At 34.3% G+C, this 14693-nt stretch overlaps 1 pseudogene; it reads right to left on the minus strand.

Annotated features, from left to right (window-relative positions):
- Positions 1-3936: 3936 nt before the first annotated feature.
- Positions 3937-13308, minus strand: LOC137643330 (integumentary mucin C.1-like; annotated as a pseudogene).
- Between the last annotated feature and the right edge of the window lie 1385 nt (positions 13309-14693).

The raw sequence follows: 14693 nt of genomic DNA on the forward strand, positions 1-14693 counted from the left end.
ATCTATATAATAAAGAAGGGTGGTATATGAAACTAACGGTATATACATTGAAAAATTGTAGATATTAAGCAAATATTCAGGAATCAAAGCTCTGCACCATTAATTTAATCAAATGAGATTTAATTACAAAGACAGACGTTACTGTAATTTTTATCATTCTATTTAGCACATTTTAGTAATTCGGTTATAAGGACCTTGGAATTTCAACCATTTGCTTTAAAGTCCATCATCAACATTAAATGAGATCAGTTAATTAAATATCATTAATAATTTAATTGTCTCTTCTTATAGGCTACTCATTTAGGCTTTTGTTTTTAAGAAATTGGCTTTTGTTATATCACTTAAATCAATATATCTGTGGCGTTCTGAATTAAACTTTTTTCAGTAAAGTGCAACGTGTTTTTTTAGTTCATTTGGCGTTAAGGAAATAAAAAGATCTCTCTCTCTCTCTCTCTCTCTCTCTCTCTCTCTCTCTCTCTCTCTCTCGAATTAAAGTTTCTCATTACTGTATAGTACACTGTCTTTTCAGTTAATTTGGCGTTACTAAAATCTCTCTCTCTCTCTCTCTCTCTCTCTCTCTCTCTCTCTCTAATTAAATTTTCTCAGTACTGTATAGTACACCGTTTTTACAGTTATTCTCGCGTTACTAAAATCTCTCTCTCTCTCTCTCTCTCTCTCTCTCTCTCTCTCTCTCTCTCCCTAGAATACGATTCACGATGTATTTATAATGAAATACATGATTTACATCTAATTAGAAGACAGTTCTCGAAGTGACACTAGATTTGTTCGATCGCCAAAGCACTAAAGTTAATTAAAATTAATAAGTTAACCTGATTTAATTACCTGTCAGTCACGGAGTCAGCCAGATTAATAGAAGATTATTCTACCTGTTACAAAACGTATACTGAACCTCATTGATTTTATTTCGTGGAACAGGGTGACATAAGTCTCTTTATAGTTTATAGCATCTTGCTTCTCCAACTAGGGTTGTAGCTTGGCTAGTAATAATAACAATAATGATATATATATATATATATATATATATATATATATATATATATATATATATATATAAAACACATATCTGTTTTGATGTTGTTACTGTTTTTTAAATAATTTATTGTTCATTTTTTCTCATCGTTTATTTATGTCCTTATTTTCTTTCCTCACCGGGCTATTTTTTCCTGTTGCAGCCCTTGGGCTTATAGCATCTTGCTTTTCTAACTAGGGTTGTAGCTTGGCTAGTAATAATAATAAAAATTAAATTTTCGAATTCATGGTTTATAAATATTCGATATTTCTGGAATAAAACTTTCGTATTAAAGATTTAAAGGTCGCTCATGAATGGCAGAGGCAAAGGACAGTGACTAGGCCCTAGCAGGACAATGACCCAGAGACTGGCCATATATACATATGATCAGCGCCCAAGACCCCTCTCCACGCAATCTAAGACCAGGGAGGGTCAGGCGATGACTGCTGATGACTCAGCTGATAGGCCTATAGGCTTTCCTAAACCACCCCTTTCTTAGCTCACAAGGATGGTAAGTTTGCAGACAGTAAAGAAACTATTGAGCGTGAGCGACTCTCGAACGCCAGTCCTGCAGACGTCAGGTAGGGATGTCTGAAATCATATTATGGTTATTCTTGGCCTGTCTAAATTATTCAAGGAAAAAAAAAGTATTTCATGCAATATCATATATTCTAAAACAACAACAACAACAACAAAAACAACAACAACAACAACAGGCGTTTCTAGTCTACTGCAGGACAAAGGCTTCAGTTTGGTCAGTTTTCATCAACACGCGTGCCAGTTTGGATTAGTGACTGTGGGAGACTTGTCTGATCGCTTGCAGCAAACCAAACTAGTATGGGTGGCACTGACTGGTATATCTTTGCTGATCATGGAGATACAAAATCCCTTTCATCGCTTTAAGGTATCCCCACTCAGAAAGGAATTTTCCCTGTATATATATGTATATATATGATATATATATATATATATATATATATATATATATATATATATATATATATTCCGGTCACGCTCAGCTCTTCCTGTTTCTCGGGTATGGGGGAGAGTAGTCATACCCTGGTGAGAGTGGGTTGCAAGTGTGCATCTCTATCTAAATATTTAACTGTCATTTTTGACGGGTCACTCACACTAGTATATTCATACTTACATAAATCCATGGCAAATTTCGGGATATTTCATTATTATAATATTTGCGTTAGGTTAGGTTCAACTGCGTTCATCTGGTCATTGACGAAGCGCTATGGCGTATATGACAAGTACAGTCGGACACAGGAATTCCCGGCACACTTTGCTCTGAGGAATGCACCCTGTCGCACCCTGACTGCGTGGCTAGTAACCAAACTGATACTGTAAAGAGGGATGGCAGATGAGGTGGGCGGGGCTAAACTTAGGAACTCACCGAGCAGTCAGTGTGTGACAGGGTGCATTTCCTCATGGCTAGCTTCAAGAAGCCTATTGGAAAAAGCCTTGACTTACAGCGCGTGGGTCAGGAGTTCGAGCCCACACAAGCTTGATAGTGTCAGTACTGTCCAAAACATAATCGTTTTGAGAGCTAGGGATGGAGAGTGTGAGAGCCTATAAGTTTACCTGCTGAGTCATAAAAAGGCTATTACCTGGCCCTCCATGGTTCTAGCTTGGGTGGGAAACGGAGCTGGGCACTGGTCGCACAGGTCATAATATTGTATACAAGGTCACTTTCCTCTGCCGCTCATGAGTTAACTTAAATCCAATATTTATACTAAGTGAACCACTGTGGCAACAAAAAAGACAAACCTTTATACTTATAGTATATTGATGTTTCCACGAAGTTCTTGTTGTATGAAGGAGCCTTGAAGTAAGAGAACTAATTAATTACACTGTTTTAGCTTCTTAGTGTTCTTGGATCAACTATACTTACTCATAGGCTGCGCTAGAGCTTCGAATTGCTCCACGCAAATGTTCCAACAATGCAAGCGGTACTTTAAACTACTAACTACAGTCTACAGTAGTTGTCACTGTCGTGGGGGTTATATTAACCTCTTTGATTAAACCTTATAATCATTCTTGAGTATAACATGATACGTAATTAGCTGCGATTTTATAATGACCCAAGTAACTTGTGCTTTTGTGAATTTATAGATTGATTTTAAGACTCACAAAACTGCAAACATAAAGTTGGTGAAACTTCAAAAGTTCAAACTTGCATCGAATCTTTTTATGTTGAATAGGCTGACACAAGTCTCTCTTTATAATTCTATATGAAAAGATCTATTTTAATGTTGTTACTGTTCTTAAAATATTTTATTTCAATTGTTCAATATTTCTCTTATAGTTTGTTTATTTCTTCATTTCCTTTCCTCACTCGGTAATTTTCAATGTTGGAGCGCTTGTCCTTATAGCATCCTGTTTTTCATATTAGGGTTGTAGATTAGCTGATAATAATAATAATAATAATAATAATAATAATAATAATAATAGTAATAATATGTTCTTCCTTCATTGCATCATCTTCAAACACAAGTGACAGAAATAACTTCTTCTGTTGACACTGAGTCATGTACTAATGAAATGAAACAAGTCAGAATTCAGAATTGCATATTTATTCACACAGCAAAATACATAGTTTCCAAAATCTCAAACACATTTAATATTCTTTCCCACTTTTCAAGAAGTGTCAATGAGGTGAGGTTGCTAACCACACACCTTGTCTCACGGATATAAGGAGCTCATGCACCGACTGAGTCTGAAAATTTCTGGGGGTCACGCAACGAATTCTGACCAAATGGTACGTTGCCAAATCTCACTTAACTGATCGGGGGTACAGTGACTGTACTACGTTGTTTGCAGTGCAGTGTGTGTATGTGTGTGTGTGTGTATGTGTGTGTGTGTATGTGTGTGTGTATGGTGTGTGTGTTTGTTTGTTAATTTACCATAACAAGACGGAAAGAATACTCTTGATCTAAAAGCTCCCATGTTCTGCAAGTGTCATTTTCTGTACTGCACTTTAGTTTACAAGTGTTAGCCATTTGCCACACTAGAGCGCTGTCAGCTGCTGATAATCATTATATAGCTTTTCCTTATAGAAATTAGATGAGGTCCTCCACCGAAGAAGATCAAAAAAGAAGCAAACACACGAACAAACTCAAAAAGGATTTTTCTTCAGGAAATGGGGGAACTTGGATTCGCATTATCTCTCTCAAGTTACTGCTGCTGTTGTTGTGGAAGTTGTGGGGGCTTTTGTGGTTGTAGTTGTGGTTGGTGCATTTGTCGTGGTAGTTGTAGGTACAGGCGTTGTTGTAACAGTTGTAGTCTGTGGGATGGTCGTGGTTGTGGTAGGAGCAGGCGTAGTTGTTGTTGTTGGAGAGAGTGTTGTCGTTGTTGGAGGCATGGTTGTTGTTGTTGTTATTGTTGTTTGGGGCATGGTACTTGTTGTTGGAGAGGGGGTTGTCGTTGTTGGAGAAAGTGTTGTCGTTGTTGGAGAAAGTGTTGTTGTTGTTGGAGAGAGCGTTGTCGTTGTTTGGGGCATGGTAGTTGTTGTTGGAGAGAGCGTTGTCGTCGTTTGTGGCATGCTAGTTGTTGTTGAAGAGAGCGTTGTCGTTGTTGAAGAGAGAGTTGTCGTTGTTGGAGAGAGCGTTGTCGTTGTTGAAGAAAGCGTTGTCGTTGTGGGAGAGAGCGTTGTCGTTGTTGAAGAGAGCGTTGTCGTTGTTGGAGAGAGCGTTGTCGTTGTTGAAGAAAGCGTTGTCGTTGTGGGAGAGAGCGTTGTCGTTGTTTGTGGCATGGTAGTTGTTGTTGAAGAGAGCGTGGTCGTTGTTGAAGAGAGCGTTGTCGTTGTTGGAGAAAGCGTTGTCGTTGTTGAAGAGAGCGTTGTCGTTGTTGGCGAGAGCGTTGTCGTTGTTTTTGGCATGGTAGTTGTTGTTGAAGAGAGCGTTGTCGTTGTTGGAGAGAGTGTTGTCGTTGTTGGAGAGAGCGTTGTCGTTGTGGGAGAGAGCGTTGTCGTTGTTGGAGGCTTGGTTGTTGTTGGAGTCTTTGTTGTGGTTGTAGTTCGCGACCCTGGAGTTTTAGTTTTACCTGGAGAAGTTCACAACGAAATGAGTTACAGAAAGATTTGAGAGAAGTTTGTAAATTTATATTTTTGGAAACCATGCTAGTTTGTGAGTATTATTGAAGGCTGCAGCCCTTTTGAAATAATATATCTATATCAATATAACTTACGAACAAGTATAAATGTTAAGTTTAAGTTTTGTCTTTCATTATCAGAGCAGGCAGAATGTATTTTCAAAAAGCAGCATTTTATATTCAAGGAATAGGTTGATGAAGAGTGGAGTATTCAGTGACCTAGGGAAACGAAAGAGGATGCTGAGTTGAAAGTGTAGAAGGAATGTTAATTTAAAAAGGGGTTCAATATGCAAGAATTGTGAGAGGGTTCAATATGCTGTTGAGGAGATTTCTCTGAAACGACTACGAGGCTTTAAACAGGGGTCTCATTCATGATTAACATTTAGAGAACAAATATTGACCGCGACTGTTAGACATCAATTGAAATGGAATAAAATAAAATATGGGAAGATGAATGATATACATAACTCTATTTTCTGATGCATTTGTTTATAGAAGTCATCAAAATCGATAAATTAATACATATTTGTAATTGTGCAAATGGGCCATTGCCTAAATGTATAAATATATATATATATATATATATATATGCACGCGTTTAGACAATGGCCCGTTTTATTATATATATATATATATATATTATACTCCTCCAAATATCTTGACTCTCTTTACCTCGGGATCAGAGACCCAAAGGGGAAATCAACTCAAAGATAATAGCTTCTAGTTGATATGGGAATCGAATCCTGGCCCAAGAAACTGAGGTTCCATTGACTTAGCAACTCAGCCACAAACAGAGATGAAAGTTGATGACAATTCTCCCATATTTATATTCTAACAACACGCAAGAAAAAGAAATAGACAAGAGCAGGACATGTAATGAGAATGATAGACAGTAGATGGACATAATAACTGAATGGGTCACTAGAGATTAGAAAAAGAAACAGGGGAATGAAGTGAAGACAGTGGATTGACGAGCTAAGAAAATATGTGTATAGAATGACATGGTGGAAGGACATGTGTTGTGTAAAGTCTTTGACTTGCAGTGGACTAGCAAAGCGTGATGATGATGATGATGATAATATATATATATATATATATATATGTATATATATGTGTATATATATATATATATATATACATGTATGTATGTATTCAACTTACTGATGCAGCAGACGCAATGGCGGCTTCCTTTAGACCACTTGCTCTTCTTCTTCCCCTTGCATTTATCCCATTTGAACTGGGCTTTACCTTTATGCTTCTTACACTTCTTCTTTGATTTACATTTTTGCTCTGCGGAAGTAGAAAATAATAATATCATTACTAATGAGGTAGAAGACGTCTAGAGATTAATAATCATCATAGTGCAGAGGTTTTTAAAGGTTTAAAGGTCGCTCGTGAATGACAGAGGCAAGAGACAGTGACAAGGCCCAAGAGAATGACCATGTACACTATGATCAACGCCTAAACCCCTCTCCACCCTAGATAGATCAGGGAGGGCCAGGCAGTGGCTGCTGATGACTAAGAATGTAGACATCTGTTATACATAAACTACAAAAAGAGACTTATATCAGCCTGTTCAACATAAAAATAATTCGCTTTGGAATGCTATATTCTAAGTGTCTACTATACTCACTCTTTGGTATGCAACATTGACAACTCTTGCCCTTGCAGTATCCCTTCTTCTTCTTGATTTTAAATCCTTCTTCTGGCAACCGGTCTCTTCTTTCTGACATTTCCCTTTCAACTTGGCGCATTTAGTCTTCGTCTTGCACACTGTGAAGAAGAGTCATTAGTAAAGCTCAGTGTAAACGATTGGGTCTGCCCAAACCCTTTCCCTCTCTCTTTTTTTAACTTTCTCTCTAACTTGATATTCGAGTTATTATTATTATTATTATTATTATTATTATTATTACTTTCTTAGCTACAACCCTAGTTGGAAAATCAGTATGCTATAAGCCAGGGGCCTCCATCAGGGAAAAAGCGCCCAGTTAGGAAAGGAAACAAGGAAAAATAGAATATTTTAAGAAGAGCAACAACATTAAAAATAAACATTTCCTATATAAACTATAACAAACTTTAACAAAACAAGAGGAAGAGAAACTAGATAGAATAGAGTGTCCAAGGGTACTCTCAAGCAAGAGAACTCTAACCAAAGACAGGGGAAGACCATGGTACAGAGGTTATGGCACTACCCAAGACTAGAGAACAGTGGTTTGATTTTGGAGTGTCCTTCTCCTAGAAGAGCTGCTTACGATAGCTAATGAGGACTCTTCTACCCTTACCAAGAGGAAAGTAGCCACTAGAACAATTACAGTGTAGTAGTTTACCCCCCTTGGGTGAAGAGAAATTGTTTGGTAATCTCAGTGTTGTCAGGTGTATGAGGGCAGAAGAGAATCTGTAAAGACTATGCTAGACCATTCGGTGTATGTGTAGGCAAAGGGAAAGTGAACCGTAACCGGAGGAGAAGGATGCAATGCAGTATTGTCTGACCAGAAAAAGGACCCCCGCAACTCTCCTACGGCGTAGTATCTCAACGGGTGGCTAGTGCCCTAGCCAACCTACTACATACAATTTTTTTTTTCTGTTCAACTTAAATCTGATCTAAGGTCAACTAAGATTGGAAATCAAACCGATTACTCAGAGAGAGTTTGAAGTTCAAACAAGAAATATTAGATTTTAATAAGAAATTGTGATCATAGTTTCAGTAACAATTAATCGTTAATTAATTAATTAATTCCAGAGATTTTTCCTTTATGTTTGAAGATCTTTGAAGATCATTCGTCTGAATTCAAACAAGCAAGAAGAATATAAATCAAACATATTGATTGTTTTCAGAATATCTCGCTTCAAAGACTAACTAAGAAGACAACACAAGCAAGCTTTCATTATTATTATTATTATTATTATATATCATTATTATTATTATTATTATTATTATTATTATTATTATAATAATTTTATTATATTATTATTATTCATCATCAATATTATTATTATTATATTATTATTATTATTATTGTTATTATTATTATTATTATTATTATTAATGATAATAAGCACTTTGTATACTATATCTAATATCGACTTCAATTTCACAAAATGAAAGTATCGCAAAGTAATATGAACAATGAACAAATAGTATTTAAAGAAAGTATAAACTCAAAAAGTTAACAAACTTACCACGCTTTACCCCTACATTGCTGCCTTTTTCGTTCCTGTGGTTTACCTGGAAAAGAATAATAATGATAATAATGATAATAATGATAGTAATATTTATTGGACAAAAACTATTTACATGAAATTTATTTTATGATAAAAATAGTACGTTTATATTTAATCTCTAAAATAGACAGTTAACTAAAAAGCAAGAGAGAGAGAGAGAGAGAGAGAGAGAGAGAGAGGGAGAGAGAGGAAACAATAAATGAATAAAATGTAATTGCATTTTTATAATAAAACAAAAACAAAAAAAATTATATAAGACTCGTGAAATAAAGTATTTTATACATTTTATGTATACACACACACACACACACACACACTATATATATATATATATATACATATGTGTGTATATATATACATATATATATATATATATATATAAAACTATACGTAATTGTACGTATATCTATGTATACATGTACATAAACATACACAGTGTATATATATATATATATAATTATAGTATATATATATATATATACTGTATATATACACACATATTTATATATATATATATATATGGGGTGTGTGTGTATCGGTGTCTGTGTATGTGTGTTTATATAATACTGTTCATACATATATGATAGCAAGAAGGAAAAATACAAAGTAATGGAAAGGTAAATCAGAAATCACTCATATATCAAGGAATACAGACATGGAGTAATGACACACACACACACAAAACACACACCACACCACACACACACATATATATATATATATATATACATACATACATATATATATGTATATATATATATATATATACATACATATATATATGTGTATATATATATATCATATATATATATTACTGCAATACGGCGTGGGGGAGTAGTAGTAGTAGAAATGTCTTGCAACCATTAATTGTAATTAAAAAAAGACTGGTAAGAATCATAAGCTCCAGTGATTACTTAGCTCATACATCGCCACTTTTCCGGTCTCTCTCGATATTGAAGCTGGAAGACAATTATAAGCTCTCCTTAATGAATATGATGTTCCAAACACTTATTTTGAATAAATTTCCAGATTTAAGACGAAAAATAATTCAGTAACAATCAGTTCATCCATACGGAACAAGAAATTCAAACTTAACTCTTCCTTTCATACGTATTAATAGATGCGAGCAATCGTATCTATACCAAGGTATTAAACTTTGGAATACTCTGCCCCGCTTATCTAAAGGCACTGCTAGCGTTCGGTCTTTTAGAAATCATATACAAATCTCCTGTTACTCTGGGTATTAAGCTTTATTAATAAATATTTATACTTGCCTACCTAACCACAACGCAAGTATGTTTCATTGTTTAGAATATTTTTTTTATTTGTAAAACTAGTTCTTTTACTGAGTTTTTTGCTTAATATCTACAATTTTTTCAATGTATATACCATTAGCTTTCATATACCATCTTTCCTTATCATATAAATATGCATTTTCCATTTCGTTTTTAGGCTAAGATTCTCATTTATATGTATCTATTTGTATACATATGATTATGTATATGTATGCGTACATTTTGTATATCTATATCCATATTTACTTTTATTTTTTATTTTTACTTAATTGATGATATTATCTTGTTGTATTATTGCCCGAAGAGCTCTGCTCCACATGGGCTTGGACTGAGTCTTTTTTTCTTTTTGTAAATCTTTGAATGTAAATATCTTTTGTCCAATAAACATTATCATTATCATTATCATTATCATTATCATATGGGGTCATTTATTATAATTTTGAACAAGATAAAAATCATTGTGATGGGTCTAACTACATCGACTTGATTCTTATAATTTATATTTTTCTGTGAAGTGAAACTCTCAACAGTTCGACAGGTGTTTTGGCTATTTTCTTTGTCTATTAATGGGACGTCTATTCCCTAGGGACCATAAAAAGGGCAAGGGATGGCCCATTTACTGGGTGTCCCTTAGGATTCAGGGCTGGAGTCGTGGCCAATGCTTTTATTCAAGTGAAAAGAAAACAGAAAATGTTTTCCATTTTCGAGCTTCTCCTTAGGGTGTGATTTATTGATGTGAGAAAGAGAGAGAGAGAGAGAGAGAGAGAGAGAGAGAGAAGAGAGAGAGAGAGAGAGAGGAGAGAGAGAGAGAAAGAGAGAGAAGAGAGGAGAGAGAGAGAGAGAGAGTGGGGGGGGATGTTTCTTAGAATGGTAGAAGATTTTAGAAACAGATTTTGTAAATTATTTAGAATCTAAGGTATATACGAGTAACTCGTTTGGAGAGAGAGAGAGAGAGAGAGATGAGAGAGAGAGAGAGTGTCAAAGTCAAAGTAAAAAACTTTATTCCATTATAAAATGGCTATCTTAAGGCATTGCTTAGCATTCGATCTTTTAAAAAATCATATACTAATATGTTATTATCTGTATACTAAGTTTTATTAGTAGGCATTCCTTCATGACCTAACCATTAATGCACACTATAATGTTCTTAATTCTTATATTGTTTATTGCTTGTATACATTTGTAATTCTAGCATTTCTACCATATCAATGTTTAATTCAAAATGTGCACTGTTTATTATTCCGCCTTCTTTATTATATGAATATACATTTCCATTTATTTTTAGGCTAAAAATCTCATTTATATGTATCTCTGTGTATATGTGTATGTATATGTACATGTGTGTGTATAATTATGTAATGTATGTGTAAATGTATGCATATGTATATACTTATGTATATGTATGTGTACATTTAGTTTATCTATATCAATATTTACTTTTTATAATTTTTTTTTTTAATTGATGATATTATTTTATTTGTATAATTAACATAGGTGTTTATGCATGCTAAATTTATTGATGAGAGAGAGAGAGAGAGAGAGAGAGAGAGAGAGAGAATTCTCATACCGACCTCGGGATCAGTGCCCTAGGCGAAACTGCTTGAAGACAATAACCTCTGACAAGCCGGGAATCGAACCCTGGTCCACGAGAGTGAGAGAGAGAGAGAGAGAGAGAGAGAGAGAGAGAGTTTAGGAACAGATTTCTTAAACAAAAATACTCGTACGTAATATGTTATTATGTTAACTTTATGGTGTTTATGCGTGCTAAAGTGTGTGTGTGTGTGTGTGTGTGTGCGCGCGCGTGTGTGTTTATATAGCAGTAAGTGTTCAGAAATAAAGGCATTATTATTTCAGAATGTCTGAAAATTTCATAATCAACTGAATTCTCTGAAACATTGCAAATATTATCAGGATAGAAAGATGTTAATTATAGGAATAGTGCAAACTAACCTTTCGCTCCAAAAAGGACTCTTAGAAGGGCCTTTTCCTTTTCTTTTCTCTTCAATTCACCCTTTTTGCGACTCCTTCCGGACTTTAAAGCTTGGACTTTGGACTTTTTCCGGATTTCGAAGGCTTGGACTTCAGATTTTTTCTGGAATTCAAAGGCTTGGACTTAGGGCCATGTCCGGACTTCGAAGCCTTGGACCTCGGACCTTTTCCGGACTTCGAAGGCTTTGAGTTTGGACTTTTTCCGGAATTTAAAGGCTTGGACTTAGGGCCATTTCCGGACTTCAAAGGCTTGGTGTTTGGCCTTTTTCGGACTTCGAAGGCTTGGACTTGGGATCTTTTCCGAACTTAGAAAGCTTGGCGTTTGAACCCTTTCCGGACTTCAAAGGCCTCGAGAAGTTCTTCTTCCTTCCTTTGGGGCAACAGACGTCTCCATCCTTTTTACATGTCAGTCCTTTTATGGCCTTTCTCCTGCAGAAGGCGATGCAGTGTCCGCCCTTCTCAGCACATTTCTCGGACGAGTTCTGAGTGATTATTATTATTATTATTATTATTATTATTATTATTATTATTGTTATTATTATTATTATTATTATTATTATTATTATTATTTCTATTGAGTATAATAATCGCGGAAAAATAAGTAATTGATAATGATTTATTTAAGCCAACCTAACCTAACCTAACCTAACCTAACCCCAACTTCTTCTTCTACTCTCTCTCTCTCTCTCCTCTCTCTCTCTCTCTCTCTATATATATATCATATATATACATATATATATATATATACATATATATATATACAGTATATATATATATATATATATATATATTATACTCCTCCTGATAACTGGATTTTCTCTACTTCGGGATCTGAGACCCAAAGGAAAATCAACTCAAAGATAATAGCCAAGAAACTGAGGTTCCATTGACTTGCAACTCAGTCACAAAGAGAGATACATGTCAAAATGTGCAAAATTATCATATACATATCAAATAAGCCATATATTTTGATACATTAATATCTGGATTTTCTTACCAACCTCGGGATCAGAGTCGCAAGGCGGAACCACTCAAAAGACAATAGCATCTGACCGGCCAGGAATCGAACCCTGGTCTAGGGTACTGTATGACAGTGACAAGTATCCTGGACAGGTTTCGAATCCCGGCTGATCAGATGCTATTGTTTTTGAGTGGTTTCGCCTTGGGACTGAGTTCCCGAGGTCGGTTAAAGAATCCAGACATTAATGCATTAAAATATATGACTTATTTCAATGTGGAAAAAAACACGTCTATATGCGCCAAATTTATCATATATATATATATATATATATATCTATATATATATATATATATATATATATTTATATATATGTATGTATGTATATATATATACATATATATATATATATATATATATATGTATATTTAGACTAATTGTTTAATCGTTATCAATTAGCGTGATACTAATACACACTGAGATGATAATCCTAAAAAAATTACAATTTGTTAAATATCTTAAATTTCTAACACTACAATATTTCAGCAATATTTCACAAATAATGACAATAGATAAAAATGACTACAATATTTTATATCACTATATTGCAATATCAGAAGCTTCGAATTAAGATTACCTATAGGGACACTTACCCCAGATGAAGTCGTAATGGCCAATAAGCTTAGGAGAAGAGGAAGAGCTACGAAGTTCCGCATTGTCAACACTAAAGTGAAATTACCGTCAGTTTATGACTAATGATTTGAAACTGTTTGTAAGTAACGACACTTTGCGCTTGCTCAAGTAATTGTGCTCACGATTTAGATCTGTAGGAGCATTGAGGAGCCAGAAATTAAAAGCCAGGAACTAGGAGACAGGGACCAGGAGACAGGAATCAGGGATAGGAATCAGGAGACAGGAGACAGTTGGGAGGAACCAGAAGCCACGAACCAGGAGACAGGAATCAGGAACCAGGAGACAGGAATCAGGAACAAGGAGACAGGAACCAGGAGACAGGAATCAGGGACCAAGAGACAGGAACCAGGAGACAGGAATCAGGATACAGGAACCAGGAGTCAGGAACCAGGAACAAGAAGTCACGAACCAGGAGACAGGAACCAGACCCACGAACCAGGAGACAGGAACCAGTAACCGGAAGCCAGGAACCAGGAGACAGGACCCCAGATACCAGGAACCAGAAACCAGGAGACAGGAACCGCTTGTTAGGCTAAATTGAAAGCCTCTCCTGTCCCACTAATGGTGCAGTGTTCTTTTATACAAACGGTGTTCTAGGCCACGTGTTTGCCCTACTGAACACCTGTGCTGGGTGAGTGGGTGGTCCTATCTGGTTAGACCCTTAAATCAATTTTTAAATGTATATTTCTTAATAAAAGAAAAAAATATAATAATTTGGATTTTTTTAGAATACTTTATAAGTTCATATCGTTATTTTTGTAATAGAATAATTATGCAAATAATGTACATTGATAAAATATTTAACTATTTTTATAAGAGAATATAAAAAAAATAAACTTTTTCTTAAAAAAAAATATAATAATTTTGTTTTTAAAAATGCTTTATAAGTTCATACCTGTTATTTTTTGTAATAGAATAATTATACAAATAATGTACATTGAAAAAAATAACTATTTGTATAGTGAAATATAAGAAAATAAACTTTTCTTCATAAAAGAAAAAAAATATAATAATTTTGTTTTTTTAAAATACTTTATAAGTTTATATCTGTATTTTTGTAGAATAATTATGTTAAATAATGTACATTAATTAAATTTAACTGTATTCTCATAATAAAATATAATAGAATAGGCAGGTAAACTTTCCACATTTATTCACGTTTATAACGTATTACATGCTGTAAGATTTTAATTTACTTTGAATAGAATAGGAATTTTTTTTCATATCTTGCAAATATAAATGTAAAGCTTTCGTTGTTATGATATCCCAATAATAATAATAATAATAATAATAATAATAATAATAATAATAATAATAATAATAACAATAATAATAATAATAATAATATTAATAATAATAATCTCCCCTATATAATAAAGAGCAAGTGTCTGGGTATATATATATATAT

The sequence above is a fragment of the Palaemon carinicauda genome, chromosome 6 (assembly GCF_036898095.1).
Source record: "Palaemon carinicauda isolate YSFRI2023 chromosome 6, ASM3689809v2, whole genome shotgun sequence".
In the NCBI taxonomy this organism is placed as follows: domain Eukaryota; kingdom Metazoa; phylum Arthropoda; class Malacostraca; order Decapoda; family Palaemonidae; genus Palaemon; species Palaemon carinicauda.